The following is a 20,909-nucleotide window of genomic DNA, read 5'->3' on the forward strand; positions in this document are numbered from 1 at the left end:
AGAAAATATGGGGTCTGACAATTAAGTTCGGGAACCTGGGACTGTGGGCTTACAGTTGGCAGTACTGTTATTAAATAGCTCAGTAAAGTTTCATACATAACCTTGGTATATCAACATCTTACAGCTGTGTCTGTGTTGATATGTGGTGGTGACTCACTGAGTGGTATTCATTATTGCTTTTGTGTGTTCGTATACTGTGAGAATGTCAGAGCTTCAATTAGAGCAATGAACAAACATTAAATTTCTTGTTAAACTTGGCAAGAGCAGAAATGAAATCAGGGACATGTTAGTCTGAGTTTATGGGGATAATGCCATATAGAAAACAGCAGTGTACAAATGGATGAAACATTTTTCTGAGGGGAGAGAAAACATCACTGATGAAGAGAGGTCAGGGTGGCCAGTAATGAGAACTGATGAAAACATTGCAAAAATCTGTTGAATTGTGGATCAAAATCATCAGCTGACTGTGAGAAGCACAGGATACCAAGTAAACATTGACAGAGAAATAGGAAAATGTTAACCAAAACTCTTGGCATGAGAAAGAGGTGTACAAAAATGGTCCTGAAGGAGCTCACCAATGAACAAAAGCAAAAGAGAATCAAAGTGTGCCAAGACCTTTTGGAGAGGCAAGATGATGTTTTGGGCCACGTTATCACAGGTGATGAAACATGGGCGTACCAATAACAATAACAATCCTAAAACAAAGGGTCAAAGTGCAAAATGGAAATCAGCCAATTCACCACAACCACAGATGTTCTGTCAGTCCAAATAAAGAGTCAAAATGATGTTGCTAACCTTTACTAATACCAGAGAAATTGCTCATTATGAATTTGTATCTGTGGGACAGCTCATCAAGTCTACTATTTGGAAATGCTAAAAAGACTGCAGGCAACAGACAAAAATGACCTGAACTGCGGCTGCCCGTAGTTCCAGCTACTTGTAAGGCTGAGGCAAGAAAATAGCTTAAGCTTAAGATTTTTAGGTTGCTGTGAGCTGCTGATGCCTCAGCACTCTACTGAGGACACCACAGTGAGACTCTGTCTCAAAAAAAAAAGAAAGAAAGAAAAAAGAGGAAAAAAATAGAAACTCCTGAGTTCAAGTAATCCACCCACATGGGCATCCCAGTGTGTGGGTAATTTCTGGCATGAGCCACACTGTGCCCAGCCCTTAATCTTTCTTTAAAGTAGGTCTTATTTATCACACCTTTCCCCCCTCATACCAGAGACATAAATTCCAGGTATAGTATAATAGGGCTACATGTAAAAATAAAATCTGTAAAGTAGAAATATAAAAAGATAGTGCTACAATAGAAAGCTTTCTTAAATATCAAACAAAAACCCACAAATGAAAAGAGCAATTGATATGTTTATATAAAACCACAGTATAATATTACAGCAAGAGTTCAAAATAAGCCACAGTGAAAATCTTTACATATCTGACAGAGAAATAAAACCTAGTCTAAATGAAGAAGGGCTCTTATGTTAAAAACTGTACCAAACCAAAAGAAAACAGGCAAAGTAGTGGATTTGACAATTCACAAAATATGCATAAATTTATAATCAACACAAGAAAAATGTTTACTGTCACTACTGATTACAAAAATCCAAAATTAAGATTTTTCTTTTTATACTTTTCATATTAATAAGTTGATAATACCCACTTTTAGTGAAGATATAAGGAAAACGGCTCTTTCATATACTATTAATGACAGTATGAATTTATACAGGTTTTTTTGGTTGGCCATCAGCCACTATTTCAAAACTTTAAATATACATCTCTTTTGATTTAGCAATTTCACTTCTGTTTAACTGTTTTCATTATCTATATACAAAGATGTTTCTATATGGATTTTTACTACCATGTTGCCTATAGAAATTTATACTACAAAATTATTATGTAGCTGTTAAACATGAATGAAGTAGGTCTCCTTTTATAGGAGGAACATCTGTAAGACATTAATAGCTAACGCTGCAGAACTACAGACTAATACAGAAGTAATTTCATTTTTGAAAAGTCTGTTATCTAAATATATATCCTCATTATATATATAGGACTATGAAAATGCAGTGAAAGCATAACCTCTAATTGTTAACATTTCTGGGGAAGAGAAAGAAACTGGGGATAGAGTCCTGTCGTATGTGAAATTAAAGGGAATTTCTATATTCCTGGCATACTTTTACTGTTAGTACTCTTTACAGTAAAAATGCACTAGTATACTACTTGAGTGACGAAAATAAAAATAACAATACCATTCTCTCACAGTCCTCATCTGCAAGTTAACAAATATTCTTAATAGAATTAAGAATGAATTAATTACTTTGAAAACATTATATCACTCAAAATCACCTAGAATAGAACCTAAATTGGATAAAGAATTACAATGTAATACGTTAACTAAAATATAAGTTTAATACACAAAACTGTGAGTTATTACTGACATGAAATTATAATAGAGATCTGAGTTTTATATACACACTTCAGAAGTTTTGTAGTAATACTTTTAGAAGTCTTTCACTTCAGCAAAAGGAATAAAGAAATGTGGATTAAATTTTAACAGGATCTGTTCAAATTTTAGTTCTTGAATATTAGTCCTAAATTACTTGTCTTACCTGCAAAATCTTTCACATTCGCCCCTAAACTTATTAATTCTTTAACTTGTTTCACATCTCCTCTAATAGCTGCCATGTGTAAAGGAGTTTCACCACGTTCATTTCTTTAATTAACTTTATCTTTTTGTCGCGATGAAGAACTGGGAGTTTTCTTTTGGGTTGGGGTTGTTTGTGATGGATGATTTGGTGTGGAATGTACAAAAAAGAAGAAAGTTAACAAAATAGGCTAAATATTTTGTACCCTTAAAGGTTTTTATTGGTAACATACTAATTTCCAGGAACACAGGGAATACTTTCTCACCCTAACAATTCAAAACATGACCTGAATGATACATTAATAACTTTATCCAAATACATGGAATAGATATTCCCCTCAGGCTTGTCAAGTATCACAAGCCAATTTAGAAAATGTTTTATTCTGTCAATTCATAAAATTTGTTTAAAGTAATAAAAATGTATCAAGTATGCATCCTGAAAATGTTTGCTTAGTGAGTAATTTGATGAATTGCTAAATATATTTTGCCAAGACAATGTTATGCTATTATTCTAAGACCTAGATGAAACAAACTTGAAGACTGGAATGTACACCTCTAACAAAGACAAACCACTAGAGTTGTTTTGTTCTGATATTAAGTACAAATTAAAGTCACCATGGTTTTAGTATGAAAAATGAAATCAAAGGTCAACAAAAAATACAGGTGACCTGGAAAAAGGCCTACAGAAATTGTGCTTTGCTTTGATTCCTTTATTTTGGTATTTGTTGTAGTTTCTATTATCAAAAACCAAGAAAGTTAAACTATAAAATACCCTAAATCTCCTGCTCCATTTCAGAACTACTAAAAAAAACTCTGGTTTCTTAATCAATTTAGAATTCAAAACACACACACACACACACACACACACACAGTGTTAACTAATTCTGAATATTTATAACTTTTAAAAGAAAGTTATAAAAGAAACTTATAAAAGAAAGTTATAAATAAGAGAAAAAAAATCTATGTTTTAAGAGAAAAACATCTATGAAAGTTATCAGTGTTGCAACATGACATGATCGAAATTCTCAGTATCACTCATTCATTAAAAAGAAGTAAGTTTAAAGTTTATCTTTTGGAATTAAAGCACATTAACTCAATTACAGTTTCCTATCTAAGTATTTCCATAACGTTATTGAGCAAGAACCTCGTCTATCTAATTCATCACTATACCCTCCCTCATTGCTTAGAAGACTTCTTGACTTACAGTGGTACTTGAAAATACTTGATTAAATTAACTGTTTGATAATTTTTGTGGTCAAATTATTTAAGAAAATTAGCTTGTTGAATTCCTTAAAAACTAAAGATTGATCTACGAGTAAAACAATGAACTGTACACTCTGAGAATACCTATATGACAGAAAACAGCTTGATATTTTAAAAGCTTTCCAATCTAGTTTATACATATTAATAAAGAAAACTAAGAGCTAGCCTTAAAAAAGCCAACTATAGCCAACTATTTATAATGCTATTTATGACAAACCATAACAAAAATATATGTATATTTGTATGGTTACACCTAAAACATCCCTGGAAATACAGATAAGAAATTGTTAATAGTGGTTGTCTCTTTAGCAGAGGTCACTGGAGATGAAGGAGAATTTTTACTTCTTGTCTTAATATATTAATTCTTTATTCTGTAAAGGACAAAAGTTCACGGCACTGGAGAAAAAAAAAGTTTTTTTAAAACGTCTTTTCATTTAACTATTAAACCTAATTCAAAGTCGGCATTTGATAGAAAACATTTAAAATTTTAGCAATGTAAGAAATCTTTAATTTGGCCACAGTCTTTCTCAAGTTGAAGGTGGAAAAGGTTAAGAGTAACCATAACATAACTATTTCAAAAAGCAGGAAGCCCTAAAAAGTTTTTAGTAGCAAAATATATTTAGATACATTCATGCTTTAACTGAAATTATGATACTTAGAAACTGTAAGGAATTAACCATTGCATCCGAGTAAAAAGAGTCAATATAGGAAAAAGTACATTGAAAAAATCTTTCCAATCCATTACAAGAGGATCCATTATGCTACCCGGAGTCTTAAATAAAGATGTTTGAATTCACGCTGAATGAAAACTATACAATTAATTTCTTTTTCTTCTGAATTTGTTCATTGCTGAATAGTAATAACTACTTCAGTCCAGCTGGGGACTAGATTTTATCTACCTTTTTAGCTCCTTTTAATAAATCAGCAGTTTGTTTAGTCTGTTCCCTCTTTTTGTCCTGCTGGTAATCCATCTCCAATTTATTTCTGGAGCATACAGTACATGAATAAACACACACATACACGTGGCACATCATCTTAACTGGAAATGTGAAATTAAATATGAAATAAACTTAGTACACAGCAGATGTTTTCCTTTTAGAAGAATGTAGTAGATTTTAAGCAATAAAATACAGATTAACACACTTACTTCTAAAAGTAGCAATGTGATAAGATTACCAGTTTATCAGCAGGATGCTAGTTAACTGAAAAGAAATGCTCCAGTGGCACAATTGGTTAGGGCATGGTACTGACAGAGTTAACTGAAAAGAAAACTATATCCTAGAAGCAGACTTATAGAAAGTAAGATGAAAAAAGTCATCAAAAAAGGTAAAAGCACATAGTTCTGCAAGAAATTTCTCAAGGTGGATCAATCACTTTCTAAATTATTTATTTTATTTAATATTTACTGAATGTCCACAAGTACAAAGACTCTTGCTCTTGTACAGCTTCTAATTTAATGGAGGATATAGCCAATCAATGAACTGTCACACAAATAATCATAAAATAACAAACTCATGGTGTAAGTAATTCTGATTAAATCCCATGGCATAAGTAATTTTGATTAAATCCAAGAAAAGATAAAAATTAAAAGTAGTTAAAAATAATTATTAAGACAGGCTAGAGTTGTCTGAGGAAAACTAAGGCTACAAATTAAGTCAATGATGGTAGGTATCACCTGGACTGTCATCTCTTGCTGTCATCTGCATAAGAAGTGCCATCTGTTTTCGCTCAGAGAGTGGATAACCAAAAAGAATGCTACCTGGTGTAGGTTTCTTATTTCCAGCTTCTTTTTTTGTTTTCTTCTTTTCTGAACCTTCTTTCTCTGGAATTATTAATAAAAATGTAAGAATTTGAAACAAATGCAATTATTCAAAAGCAAACATAGATGACTTTTTTGATTTATGCTATACATGTATACTAGCAATAGCCAGACAAAAAAAGCAATGGGGTTTTATTATATTATGTAAAGAAATTTCATCTTGAATGCACTAAAAAAAATTTTAATTCTATTATTTTCTGAAAATAACATTTGAAAATTTATTCCTAATAAAACTTGTACTTTAGTGATTTTTTCTAGTACAATTAAACTTCAATAACATTTCAAACATTGCTTAGTATTACATCTTTGAAACTTCTTCGTTCATTATAATTTTATTCTTCTTAATTACTGCTAAGCCTATATATCAGTACTCCTTCAAATTACCTTCCTAATTCCAGCGCTGATTTGTGCAATCTCTCAAGGAACTAAGTATTTTTTTATTTTATTAATCATAGCTGTGTACATTAATTACACTTGGTTCATAGACGGTTTGACACATTTTCATCACATTAGTTGACATGGCCCTCCTGGCATTTTCTTAGTTACTTTGCTAAGGCATTTACATTCCACATTTACTAAGCTTCATACATACCCTTGTAAGATGCACCACAGGTGTGATCCTTTCAATTCACCTCCCTCTACCCCCCTCCTCCCTCCCTCCCCACCCTTTCGCCCTTCCCCCTATTCTTAGGTTGTAACTGGGTTCTAACTTTCATGTGAAGGTCCTAAATTAGTTTCATAGTAGGGGTGAGTACATTGGATACTTTTTCTTCCATTCTCGAGACACTTTACTGAGAAAAATATGTTCCAGCTCCATCCATGTAAACATGAAAGAGGTAGTCTCCATCTTTCTTCAAGGCTGCATAGTATTCCATGGTGTACATATACAACAATTTATTAATCCATTCGTGGATCGATGGGCACTTGGGCTTTTTCCATGACTTATCAATTATGAAAAGGACTGCAATAAACATTCTGGTACAAATATCTTTGTTACGATGTGATTTTTGGTCTTCTGGGTATATGCCCAGCAGAGGAATTACAGGATTGAATGGCAGATCTATTTTTATATATCTAAGTGTTCTCCAAACATCTTTCAAAAAGGAATATATTAATTTGCATTCCCACCGGCAGTGCAAAAGTGTTCCCTTTTCTCCACATCCACGCCAAAATCTCTGGTCTTGAGATTTTGTGATATAGGTTAGTCTTACTGGAGTTAGATGATATCTCAAAATAGTTTTGATTTGCATTTCTCTGATGATTAAATATGATGAGCATTTTTTCATATGTCTGAAGGCCGCGAGCCTGTCTTCTTCAGAGAAGTTTTTTTCAAGTCTCTTGCCCAGCCTGCAATGGTATCCCTTGTTCTTTTCTTGCTGATGCGTTTGAGTTCTCTGTGGATTCTGGTTATTAAACCTTTGTCGGAGACATAACCTGCAAATATATTCTTCCATTCTGTGGGCTGTTTGCTTGCTTTACTTGCTGTGTTCTTGGCTGTGCAGAAGCTTTTTAGTTTGATCAAGTCCCAATAGTGTATTTTTGAAGCTGCTTCAATTGCCTGGGGGGTCCTTCTCATAAAAAACTCGTCCAACCCAATTTCTTCAAGGGTTTTCCCTGCACTCTCTTCTAGTATTTTCATAGTTTCATGTCTTAAGTTTAAATCTTTAATCCAGTAAGAGTCTATCTTGGTTAATGGTGAAAGGTGTGGGTCCAGTTTCAGACTTCTACAGGTTGCCAGCCAGTTCACCCAGCACCATTTGTTAAATAGGGAATCTTTTCCCCACTGAATGTTTTTATTTGGCTTGTCAAAGATTAAATAATAGTAAGTAGTTGGATTCATCTCTTGGTTCTCTATTCTGTTCCAGACATCTACTTCTCTGTTTTTGTGCCAATACCATGCTGTTTTGATCACTATTGATTTGTAGTATAGTCTGAGGTCTGGTAGCGTAATTCCTCTGCTTTGTTTTTATTTTTGAGTAATGTCTTGGCTATTCGAGGTTTTTTCTGATTCCATATAAAATGAAGTATTGTTTTTTCAAGATCTTTAAAGTATGACAGTGGAACTTTAATAGGGATTGCGTTGAAGTTATATATTGCTTTGGGTAGTATGGACATTTTAACAATGTTGATTCTTCCCATCCATGAGCATGATATGTTTTTCCATTTATTAACATTCTCGGCTATCTCTTTTCTTAGAGTTTCATAGTTCTCTTTATATAGATCTTTCATGTCCTTTGTTAGATAAACTCCCAAATATTTATCTTCTTTGGCATTGCTGTGAATGGGATAGTGTCCTTAATTGTTTTTTCAGCTTGACTATTGTTGGTATATATAAAGGCTACCAATTTATGAATGTTGATTTTGTAACCTGAGACATTGCTGTATTCCTTGATCACTTCTAAGAGTTTTGTAGTAGAGTCCCTAATGTTATCCAGATATACAATCATATCATCTGCGAAGAGCGAAAGTTTGATCTCTTCTGACCCTATGTGGATACCATTTGCTGCCTTTTTTTCCCTAATTACAGTGGCTAAAACTTCCATTACAATGTTAAAAAGCAATGGAGACAATGGGCAACCTTGTCTGGTTCCTGATCTAAATGGAAATGATTTCAATTTAACTCTGTTCAATATGTTATTGGCTGTGGGTTTGCTGTAGATGGCCTCTATCAGTTTAAGAAATGTCCCTTCTATGCCAATTTTCTTAAGTGTTCTGATCATGAAGGGATGTTAGATGTTATCAAAAGCTTTTTCTGCATTGATTGAGAGAATCACATGGTCTTTGATTTTTACTTTGCTTATGTGCTAAATTACATTTATACATTTACGTATATTGAACCAGCCTTGAGACCCTGGGATACAGCCGACTTGATCATGATGTATAATTTGTTTGATGTGTTGCTGGATTCTGTTTGTTAGGATCTTGTTGAATATTTTTGCATCTATATTCATTAGCGATATTGGTCTATAATTTTCTTTTCTTGTTGGGTCTTTTCCTGGTTTGGGGATCAGGGTGATGTTTGCTTCATAGAACGTGTTGGGTAGTCTTCCTTCTTTTTCTACCTTTTGGAACAGGCTGAGTAATATACGTACTAATTCCTCTTTAAAGGTTTGGTAGAATTCTGATGTGAAACCACCTGGTCCCAAGCTTTTCTTTATGGGGAGGTTTTGTATGGTTGATGTTATTTCTGAACTTAATATGGGCCTGTTCAACATTTCCACTTGATTCTGGTTAAGTCTTGAAAGGTGACGAGCTTCCAAGTATCGGTCCATTTCCTTCAGATTTTCATATTTCTGAGAGTAAAGTTTCTTGTAATATTCATTAAGGATTTTTTGGATTTCTGACAAGTCTGTTGTTATTTCGTCTTTGTCATTTCTGATTGATGAGATTAGAGATTTTACTCTTTTTCCCTGATTAGGCTGGCCAACAGTTTATCTATTTTGTTGACCTTTTAAAAAAAACAGCTTTTTGATTTATTGATCTCTTGTATTATTCTTTTGTTTTCAATTTCATTTTGTTCTGCTGTTATTTTGGTTATTTCTTTTCTTCTACTGGGTTTGGGGTTGGAGTGTTCTTTCTTTTCCAGTTGCTTGAGATGTCCCATTAAGTTGCTAACTTCCTCTCTTTCCATTCTACTGAGGAAGGCTTGCAGTGCTATAAATTTCCCTCTTAGAACTGCCTTTGCGATGTCCCAGAGGTTCTGATAGTTCGTGTCTTCATTGTTGTTTGTTCCAAAAATTTGGCAATTTCCTTCTTGAGCTCATCTCTGACCCAGCTATCATTCAGCATGAGGTTATTTAAATTCCATGTTTTTGTATGAGTATGCAGATTCCTGTTGTTACTCAGCTCAAGTTTTATTCCATGATGGTCCAAGAAGATGCATGGAATAACTTCTATTCCTTTAAATTTACTGAGGTTAGACTTGTGACCTAAGATGTGATCGATTTTGGAGTAAGTTCCCTGGGCTGATGAGAAGTATGTGTATTCTGTTTTGTTAGGATAAAATGTTCTGTAGATGTCTGCTAAATCTAAATGCTGGATGGTTAGGTTTAAATCTAAAATTTCTTTACTCAGCTTTTTGTTGGAGGATCGAACCATCACTGCCAAAGGAGTGTTAAAATCTCTGACTATTATGGAGCTGGAGGAAATCAAGTTGCTCATGTCTGTTAAGAGTTTCTCTTATAAATTGAGGTGCATTCTGGTTGGGTACATAGATATTAATAATTGAAATCTCATCATATTGAGTATTACCCTTAACAAATATGAAGTGACCATTCTTGTCCTTCCTTATTTTTCTTGGTTTAAAGCCTATTGTGTCTGAAAATAAAATTGCAACACCTGATTTTTTCTGGTTACCATTTGCCTGAAATATGGATGACCATCCTTTCACCCTGAGTCTGTATTTGTCTTTTAAGTTAAGATGTGACTCTTGTAAGCAACAGATATCTGGTCTGAGTTTTTGTGTCCAGTCAACTAACCTATGTCTCTTTAGAGGACAGTTTAAGCCATTCACATTAATGGAGACTTGATAAGTTTGGTGGAATTTTGGGTATCGAGTTTTTCAAAAGTCCAGTGGACATTTTTAATCTTTTCACCCTTACAGAAGTTGGAGTTTGATCAGACGTTTCTGAGTGAGTTTACGTTTGTAGTAGAGGATTGGGTTGGTCATTATGGAGGATAGGTCTGAGAATATCCTGAAGAGCTGGTTTGGTTGTGGCAGATTTCTTCAACATGTGAATGTCATTAAAGTATTTAATTTCTCCATCATAAGTGAAGCTGAGTTTAGCTGGATACAAGATCCGGGGTTGAAAGTTATTTTGCTTTAGGAGATTAAAAGTCGATGACCACCCTCTTCTGGCTTGAAAAGTTTCAGCAGAGATATCTGCAGTCATTCTAATGTTCTTTCCTTTGTAGGTAATGGCTTTCTTTCGCCTGGTAACGTTGAGAATTTTCTCCTTTATGTTACCTTTAGTGAAGCTAATTATGATAAGTCTGTGGGATGACTTATTGGGGTTGAATCGTGCTGGAGTTCTGAAACTGCCTGCTATCTGAATTTCAGAATCTCTAGGCATGTCTGGAAAATTCTCTTTCATAATTTCATGCAGAAGGGCCTCTGTGCCCATCGATGCCACGTCATCATTTTCCGGAACTCCTATTATTCATGTATTAGCCTTCTTCGAATTATCCCAGAGCTCTCTAAGAGAATGATCCGTTTTTGCTCTCCATTTCTCTTCCTCTTTGAGAGTTTGGGAGCGTTCAAAGGCTTTATCTTCGATGTCAGAAATCCTTTCTTTTGCTTGGTCCATTATGTTGCTGAGGGATTCTACCGTATTTTTCATATCTTTGAGGGCTACAAATTCTTGCTTCAGTGTGTCTAAGTCTTTGGTGGTTTTGTCTTTAAATTCGTTAAATTCTTGAGACAACTTTTGAATTTCTCCTCGGATTCCTAATTCCATTTTATCAATCTTGTCTGCAATCCAAATTCTGAGTTCGATTTCTGACATGTCTGCCAGTTGTTTATGAATGGGGATCTTCAATTACATCCGCCATATCTTTCCTTGAGGGTGTTGATCTATTCTGGTTATTCATATTACCAGAGTTTTTCCGCTGATTCTGCCCCATGGTTATTTTACTCCCTTTGATTTTTCCCCTGGGGTTTTGTTGAGGGCCCGTTCAGTGTTGTGGCCTGAGACACTGGGGCCCTATCTGGTGTGGTGGGGTTAAGTGGTTCTGACTTATTTTCAGCTGGCTTCTGTTTGACCCCAGTGAAGCACTTGCTCTGGGTTGAAGTCTCAGTTCTGAGTCGGCCCTGCCCTGGAAGTTTCCGGGGTGTGTGAGTCGCCTCAGGCAAATCCTATACTCAGGGGTGGCCTCCTCTGCTTGCCCAGGGAGACAGGGGGTGTGGCTTCAGCTGCCTCAGGGAACTGCCCCTCTGATGTGGGTCTCGCCCAGCCTCACTCCTGCTTCCCAGAGTCAGGACCCACCAGCCGCAGTTCAGGCAGTGTCCACACCCCAACAAATCCCCTAAGAGTCTGGACTCCCGGGGGGACAGGTCTCCACATCCTAGAGTGAGGGTGGGGTAGGGCGCCAGGAGCCCAGAACCACCGGCAGCGAGCTCACTCAGTTCCTCCTAGTCTCTCGTCAGAGTGAGGGCGGGGGTGGGGGTAGCAGTGAGAGCCCAGAGGCGCCAGCAGTAACACACTCAGTTCCACCCAGTTCCTTGCCCGAGTGTGTGCAGGTGCTCAGGTCTTCCCAGACCACAGAGCGAGGGCAGGGTGAGCGCTGGAAGCCCAGAGCAGCCAGGAGTCCAGAGAAGCCGGTAGCGAGGTCACACAGTTCCACTCAGTTTTATGCCTGGTTGTATTGCTGCCCAAAGAGGGCTGCTGCACCACACCTCGGAGAAGCGCTTCCTTGGTTAGGGCTGCCCTCAGCTGACTGTCCTCACTTCTCTCCCGTGCCCCAAAATCAGTGCTGACCAGCCATAGCTTGGGCACTGTCCTCTCCCCTCTGGAAGTCACCCAAGAATCCGAACTCCTCAGGGACAGGCTTTCAGACCTCAGAGAGAGTAGAGGGGAGTGCTGGGAGCTCAGAGTTGCCGGCAAAGTATATTTACAGTTTTATACAGTTTTTATGCCTGGCAGGAGAACATCTAGGCACCCTAGTAAGGGAGGTAGGTCCAGATTTTAGTAGGTCTCTCCCGTGAAATGTAGTGGGAGGGCCTTTGATTTCTTCCTGTTTGTTTGTGGGGCAATTAAGCCAATCAGATGGGGGAGGAGGGACTCCCGTCTGCTTGGTGATGGGTTTTGTACCTTTTGTTTCCATCCTTGTGGTCGCAGCTCTCCTCAGCGGGGTTGATGTGCGTTCTTCAAGTTTCTCTCTTGGTGCTGCTCGAATCTATAAGGTTACTTGCTAAATTTTCATCCCTTAACTCTCCTTCAGGACGGGAGCCTCTGTAGAAAGCTGGTTTCAGTCGCCATCTTGTCTCTGCACCCAGAACTAAGTATTTACGACAGGTCTCATCACACAGCGTAATTACTGAAAAAAGGGCACCAAATTATTTTATTCTAGTCACAGAATTCTTAAATGTGAAATGATATAATCAAAGCTAAAAATAAGCAAATTAAAGATTCTGGTTGGCTATGGCTTAGCAGACATCCTACACAGTTCTATAAATTTATGAGGGACTTTCAAAGAGATCTGATTCATCACAGTAAGCTCTCAGATTCAAACTATTTGGAAAATTCTTTGGCAATGCTACCTGAATTCCCCATTAGTGTGAGAAAATTCTGACTGAACTGAATTTCTTAGGTGAGAGATATAGATGTCTGTGTTTTACATGTACCCTGTATAAGCTAATATATAGAAGTCTGGCTAATACCTGCCTAGGCATCTGTTTCTTGAAAAAACCTATACCAGTATCTGGAATTTGTGGATCCAGGTTTGAGGGTACCTGTAAAGAAGAGCTGCAAAAATAATTGATAATAAATTATAAATAATAATAGAATAATAAATTTTAAATAATATATTTTATATATTATTATTTATTATTTATTTATTATTTAAAAATAATAAATAATAAATTTACCAGCAAAAATGAGTGGGAGAAGGGAAGGCTTAGTAGTCAACACAGTGGTTTCATTCACAGAGATGTGCCTGCTGCTAGAATACTCTAGGAGATTGGCATTTATTAATCTGGCACATCTCAAGAAAGTAATTAAAATCTGGTATTATTAGTAGGCATAAGAAATTAAATAATGTTTCAATGTATCACTTAAATTAACTGGGATAAACTGGCTTTCTAATGGCCTAGAAAAATTAAAGGTCCTAATTTTTAAACTCTGCTGCCCACAAATCATTAAAAATTCCATAGCTCCTAGAATGTCCACTTTGTGAAATATTTGATTTTACATAAGAACAAAAATATCAACTCATTAAATCAGCTTTCATTAATATTTCCAGTATAATCTTTAATTTTCATATTTATCATATCCTTATTTATGTTATATAAATGAGATCATTCTTTAATGATCCCATTTACTATAAATCCAAAAAATATCAGCATTTAACCTAACTTACTACAAAATTTATTATAAAGCCCTAAATATGTCTTTGGAGAAGCCTATTTTTTCCTGAAATCTATATTCACTCTTTCTAGTTAATACATGTAACTAAACATCATGGCTTTCTAGTATTTAGTGAGAAACCACAGTTATTGTTTTAATGGTTTTCCATATGAATAACAAATATTTAAGTGGTACATCTCACCTGAAAATAAAATAGTTAACATTGTGAAAATTTTCTATAAAGTAGAAAAGATGTTTCAAGGAAAAGAAGTAAAATCTAGTGATGAGAGGAAAACAAAAAAAGTTTCCTTAAAACAGATTTGAGAAAAATTTGGCCTTTATATTTGCAAAACAATTGAGTTTATTCATTTTAATTGAATTTTAAAACAATGTTTTTTTTTAAAAAAAATACACTCTAAAGCAAACAGGTGACAATAAAAAATTCTTATAAATTCATTATTAGAATGCCATGCTGCCAAATGATCAAAGATAAGATTGTCATATTTTGGAGAAGAATTAACAAATTTGGTATACTCCAAATATTTAAACAAAAATCCAAATTAGATGCTACATCCTATATGAACTCTAGTTTTGCTTTAATTTAGTTATCACAGTCATTTATCTCAGTTCATGTTTTACATGAGACAGATAAGAAACGTAAATAAAGAGTAGCTGGTATAAGATAGCAAGGCCACAGACAACCATACCATTCTTCAAAGTCTAAACGTTAGACACAAATGTCTCTAAATATGCTTTTTCAAGTTTAAAGGAGTTAACAAGGCTATTTATCTGTCCTATAATGAGTTTGTTTCCTCTGATCTATCATAACTAAAAAATGATAATCTTTTAGACATGCACGGTATACTATGTATTTGATAAAGAGTTAGACACTTCTCAAGATTTGGTAGCTGTAAAATGTATTTATTTGTCCTAATAATAGGCCAGAATTTTCACGTTTAAATATAGTAATAATACTGACAAATGTGCTCATTTAGTACAGTCTACTATAAACTTCAAATTCCATTCAGTGTAGATTTACAAGGAAAAATACAAGAAATTCACTTCAGACTCTTCAACCCACACAGAGAAGTGGACTTTGCAACAATCCAACATTTGTTCGTTCAAGGTTCAGAAAACCCCCAGAAATAGAGATGTTCCGGTCTTATAATATTGAAAACTAATGCTTTCTTTTCAGATCATGTCAGAATACAGAAAGCTCAACATAGTTGCATCCCAATTAAGTAAGAAATAAAACTGTTTTTCTTGGGGACTTGGTTCACAAACCAATCAGTGTCTCAGAAATTAGTCACTGTGCAGGAAATGAAACACTGGAACTACCAATAGAGATGAGCACCAATCATGTTTGCAATGTATGTAACTTCAATTCTGAGAAAAAAAAAATTGCCATTACTCACTGGTTATAAAATATCTACATGAATCTCTAACAGTTGAATGTCTGAATCTTTTGGTTTTCTGCAATAAGATTCAGATGATGAATGACTTCATATATATGTATACACACACACACATACACACACACACACACATATATACATACAAACACACATAGATCTTTTGCAGGTGCACTTTGGAAATTACATTTTAGAAATGTAATTTCAGAGTAACTGATTATAAATATGCCCCCACTCTCCACTTTTACAATAGTAGCCAGACACTGCTGATTGTTCAAGCTCAACTAATAATTTTATGGATAATTACTGGATTTTACCACTTCCCCACCCAACCCAACAAATTTATGAAATAATTAAAAAGTATTTATTATCAGTGACAAGTTTATTTCAGTTTTTTTTTTTTATAGCTAAATGTCATGTGCTAAAAACTGGACACTTAGATCCAGGGACTAAACAGTATTTATAATGTTTTAAAGTTCAGAAATAAAAATGTTAGCCCATTTATAAAAAAAGGACGACCAAAACTTTTAACTAATTTTAACATACTAGAGAACACATTTACTCTTTAAAGTGATAGTATTTATATATTTTCTTCAACTCTTTATCTAGGGCAATTATGAAATCAGAAACATATAGTAACTCGTACCAAGCTGAACAGAGGTATAAATATAGTTAATGGTGATGGCATCTCTCCTGGTAACCTGGTATTTTAATCCAGTTATAAGTAAATTTAGCTTTGGAAGCAAAGTCAATAAAGACTAATGAGTTTAATGGAAAAAATTGTTTAAATATGTTTTTTAAAAAAACATGACAAAAAGGATCTGATGATACTATCAAAATCAGCACACTACGTATACCTTGTGAAGTGTATATTACAAAATACACTAAGGATCTCTCCTAAAGGGTATCTTCCCATAGGGATCACTGCACTACACCATGCCAGAGGTTGACTCTCACATTGTTTTCTACATGAGTGGAGGCATGAAGTAGTCCTGCTACAATGTACTATATATGATACACTTGATATCTCAGAACAAAAATAGTAAACACAGTACAGTTATTTAGCCAAAGAAATCTATATATAAGTTTGAAAAGAAGTTGCTTATCATACAATAATTAATTGTAAATGTGATAGAAACCACTGGCTAAACAGGAACACCTGATAATCTAATTACCTGAGTATGTCCTGTAAAAAGATGTAAGTCTTTCCCCCCAATATTCACTTGTATGTCTTGCATCTGAATCTACAGAATGAAGAGAGACAGAAAAGAAAAAAGCACATAAAGGGAAGTGCAGAATTCAACAAACCAACATTTTCAAAAGACCACCAGTTACTTAATGATTTATCATTATTTTTCCAAAAGATTACTTTTTAAGACAAAGCCAAAAGTATGTTTAAAACACAGGTTTTGCCGACACCTAAGATTTCAGTTTCTTCATCTCGAATATCTTAAAGTTGAGGAATTCAACCAGGCAGTTTCAATAATACATATTACTGATGCTGTTTATTAAAACATACCACCTGACAAACAGTAAAAGAGGTAGTAGTACTTCATCACTGTTTTTTTTGGGTTGATTAGAATTTGTCTTAAGAAAACCTGAATCAACCCATTTTGTTCTATGAGTGTCAAACTACTCTGAAGACAACAAAACACTGTGGACTGCAGTATCATCCTAGATCGCAAATATATTCAAATGGTATAAAGTGGCACAAAAGTATTTATAGTTTTTGCATTTTTGAAATTTGCTATTTGGTACCAGAATACATTCTTAAATAAATATAATTACATTATGCATCATTTCAACGAGCTTTTCTCACTTTTACTAATGACTTACTTCCTGTTTTTATTTATTTGGACTATGGAAATGTTAGACAAAAAGGAAATTAGAGCAATTTTCTTATTTGAGTTCAAAATGGGTCATAAAGCAGCTGAAACAGCTCGCAACATCAACAACACATTTGGCCCAGAATTGCTAACAAACATACAGTGCAGTGGTTCAAGAAGTTTTGCAAAGGAGATGAGATGAGGAGGATACGGCCGCCATCGGAAGCTGACAATGACCAACAGAAAGCAATCATGGAAGCTGATCCTCTGACAACTACAGGAGAAATTACTGAAGAAATTGCCTAAAAACTCAATAACCATCCTGGCGTTCAGCATTTGAAGCAAAATGAAAAGGTGAAAAAGCTCAATAAGTAGGTGACTCACGAGCTGACAAAAACCAGACAATCATCATTTTCAAGTGTTGTCTTCTCTTATTCTATGCACCATTTCTCAATTGGATAGTGATGTGTGAGGAAAAGTGGATTTCATATGACAACTGGTGATGACCAGCTCAGTGGCTGGACTGACAGGAACCTCCAAAGCACTTCCCAAAGCCAAACCTGCACTAAACAAAGGTCATGGTCACTGTTTGGCGGTCTGCTGCTGATCTGACCCACTATAGCATTCTGAATCCCGGTGAAACGGTTCTGTCTGAGAAGTATGTTCAGCCAATCAATGAGATGCACAATAGACGGCAACACCTGCCGCCGCACAGCGGTCAACAGAAAGGGCCTGGTTCTTCTCCATGACAATTCCTGACCACAAGTCGCACAACCGATGTTTTAAAAGTTGAACAAATTGGGCTATGAAGTTTTGCCTCATCCACCACATTCACCTCGTCTCTCGATAATCTACTACCACTTCTTCAAGCATCTCAACAATTTTTTTCAGAGAAAATATTTCCACAAGGAGCATGACGCAGAAAATGCTTTCCAAGAGTTCGTCAAATCCCAAAGCATGGATTTTTACACTACAAAATCAAAAAACTTATTTCTCATTCGCAACAGTGCGTTGATTGTAATGGTTCCTATTTTGATTAATAAAGATGTGTCTGAGCCTAGTTGTAATGATCTAAAATTCCTGGTCCAAAATAGCAATTTCTTTTCCACCTACCTAATACTATAGTGATCACTATAAAAGCCCTCTTAGAAAGAAAGCATTCTAAGTCAAAGTCAATCAGTTAAGAACATATAATTCTGTCTAACAATTCATGACAGAGAAATGAGAATATGGAGAACTGACTTCAGTGATATCGACAGAGTACATACTTTCACTTACTAAGAAATGCAACATTTCAACTCACAATAATATTCTGATCTTCACATCCTCAACTTATTGACATAGACCTTTTTTTCCAGGATCACTATTACAAGACAGTATTCAAGATTTCAGTACTCAAGTGTTCAAAAAAAAAAAAAAGCTTAGAGAACAAGTAACTCTAAAACATAGTATTTTAAAAAATAAGCCTGAAAGTTTAGTGATGGAAATATTCACTCAGTTAAAAGGGTAATAAAGTAACATTTTTTTAATATCATTCTGAAGTTAAGTGGTAAATGTAGTAAATGACAAGATTTTCAATAAAGACATTTAAAAACTGAATAGATTAACAACTACAAAAATTCCATGAAAAATAATTGACATTTCATATAAAAACACACAAATTCCACAGATTGCAAAGAAAAAGTGGCAACCAATAAATTGTGCCTATTAGACTAAAGTGGATTATTGAAGGAAATCATACTATTTTAACAGATTAAAAGCACAATGGATAAATTGAACTTGCAATTACAGTCATAATATAAGTAAGTAGTTTAAAAGTTGATCTAAAGCAGCGGTTCTCAACCTGTGGGCCATGACCCCTTTTTAACAATGAAAATACATTGCTGCATTAGGAAGGTTAAGAACCACCTAAATCTTCCTTTAGAAGTAACCAATTCAATTCACCCTAACCCCACATATCGTTTGGTTTTTATTCAGATAAGTATGTTTAGACAAAGTATTTGTGAATATGTACTCTATAAGGACTTAATTCAAGAGCTAGAATATTAAAGCTTCCACATCTGTCCCATTAATCAACTACTTCTTCCCTCTATGCTATACTGAGACTAGGCTGTATTAAAATACTGCTATTAATGAGATGGATGTAAAACAGTGAGTTCTAAGCAGAGCAATCCTTTCCATGATATGTCCTTTTATAGCAAGGCAAGGCAAGGCAAGGCAAGGCAAGGCAAGACAAGACAAAAACAATTGTGTATTTATTTATGTATTTGTTTTATTTTATTTTTGAGAAAGACTCTTACTCTATTGCACTGCTAGATTATAGTGTAGTGAGATCATCAAAGATCACAGCAACTTCAAACTCCTGGGCTCAAGCAATCCTACTATCTCAGCCTCCCAAGTAGCTGGGACTATAGGTGTGCACCAACACACAACTTTTTCTACTTTTGTGAGAGACTGAGTCTCATTTTTGCTGCTCTCAAACTCCTGACCCACCTTGGTCTCCCAGAGTGCTAGAATTACAGGCATGAGCCACCATGCCCAGCTAATATCTGTAATTTTTAAAACAATCTTTTAAAGTTAATATTCTGATTCAGGTTGAAAGAAAATAAGAAAAATACCAAGAATTATTTTTAAAGTCTATTCTACATTTTTTTTTTTGAGACAGAGTCTCATTATGTCACCCTTGGTAGAGTGCCGTGGAGTCACAGCTCACAGCAACCTCAAACTCTTGGGCTTAAACAATTCTCTTGTCTCATACTCCCAAGTAGCTGGGACTACAGGAGCCCACCACAACACCTGGCTATTTTTTTGTTGTAGTTGTCATTGTTGTTTGGCAGGCCTGGGCTGGGTTCGAACCCACTGGCCCCGGTGTATGTGGCCAGCACCCTAACTGCTGAGCTATGGGTACTGAGCCTATACTACATGTTTGAAATTGTTATAATAAAATCGTGGCGAGAAATGGGGTAAATCCGTATAATAAATAATTGCTACAAAATCACCAAAGGTGATTATTGTTCATAAATATAGCTCTGCTTTTATCTGCTATTTTAACATAGTTCCCAGAAAAACTATACCTTTAAATTTCTTTTAAAGGAAATTTTAAAGAATTCCTCTCTCCAAATCTGTTAAATCACATTAAATAAGGTAAATCCTTTCATGGCATCTAAAGTCTTAGGAAAATAGAACTTCAAAGGCTGGCTGGTGGAAAAGATTTAGTTTATTATATTTCACAACATGGACTTTGGAAACAGACCACACGATACCACTTTGAATTTTCTCATGCCATATTATCTAAAAATGCTCCCCCCAAATGAGTAAACAAATAATGATTACTAAAAGGAAACAAATACTAAAAAAGTGAAGTATATTTTATCTTTCTAGTTATCTAACCATGCAAACTAAAATGATGACGTAAAACATGTTCCCCAAGGTCCTGTGAGGTTAAAGAACATTAATGTATCGCTAGAGGCTTTATAACTAGGTATGATTATTTGTAAAAATATCAAGAATCACAGAAATGTTCTATTCTTTTAAAAACTGTAACCATACTCCAGGGGATACATAAAGAAATAATTCAGTGTATGATAAAAATACAATATGCAAAGATGCTCTTGAAAGCATTGCTAATAACAAAAATAACTGCAAATTTAGTTTGAAGGCCAAGAAGAAACTGTTAAATTTTTTCACAGTAAGAGACTGTGGCTTTCCCTAGGATGCCACAAATCTAGTAAAGAAAATAAGTATGATTTTATGACTGATAGTGTAGGAATAAAGTTCACTTAGACATCTTTGATAACTACCAAAAATGACAGAAGTTACTGCACAGTGCATGTACTAGCACTACGAATGTTCATTAGCAATATATGAATGTTCTAGCGATGA

At 35.0% G+C, this 20,909-nt stretch overlaps 1 pseudogene; it reads right to left on the reverse strand.

Annotated features, from left to right (window-relative positions):
* The window catches only part of LOC128579271 (ankyrin repeat domain-containing protein 12-like), a 78,787-nt pseudogene that overhangs the window by 14,657 nt on the left and 43,221 nt on the right, over positions 1-20,909 (reverse strand).

The sequence above is a fragment of the Nycticebus coucang genome, unplaced genomic scaffold (genome assembly GCF_027406575.1).
Source record: "Nycticebus coucang isolate mNycCou1 unplaced genomic scaffold, mNycCou1.pri scaffold_43, whole genome shotgun sequence".
Classification (NCBI taxonomy): Eukaryota; Metazoa; Chordata; class Mammalia; order Primates; family Lorisidae; genus Nycticebus; species Nycticebus coucang.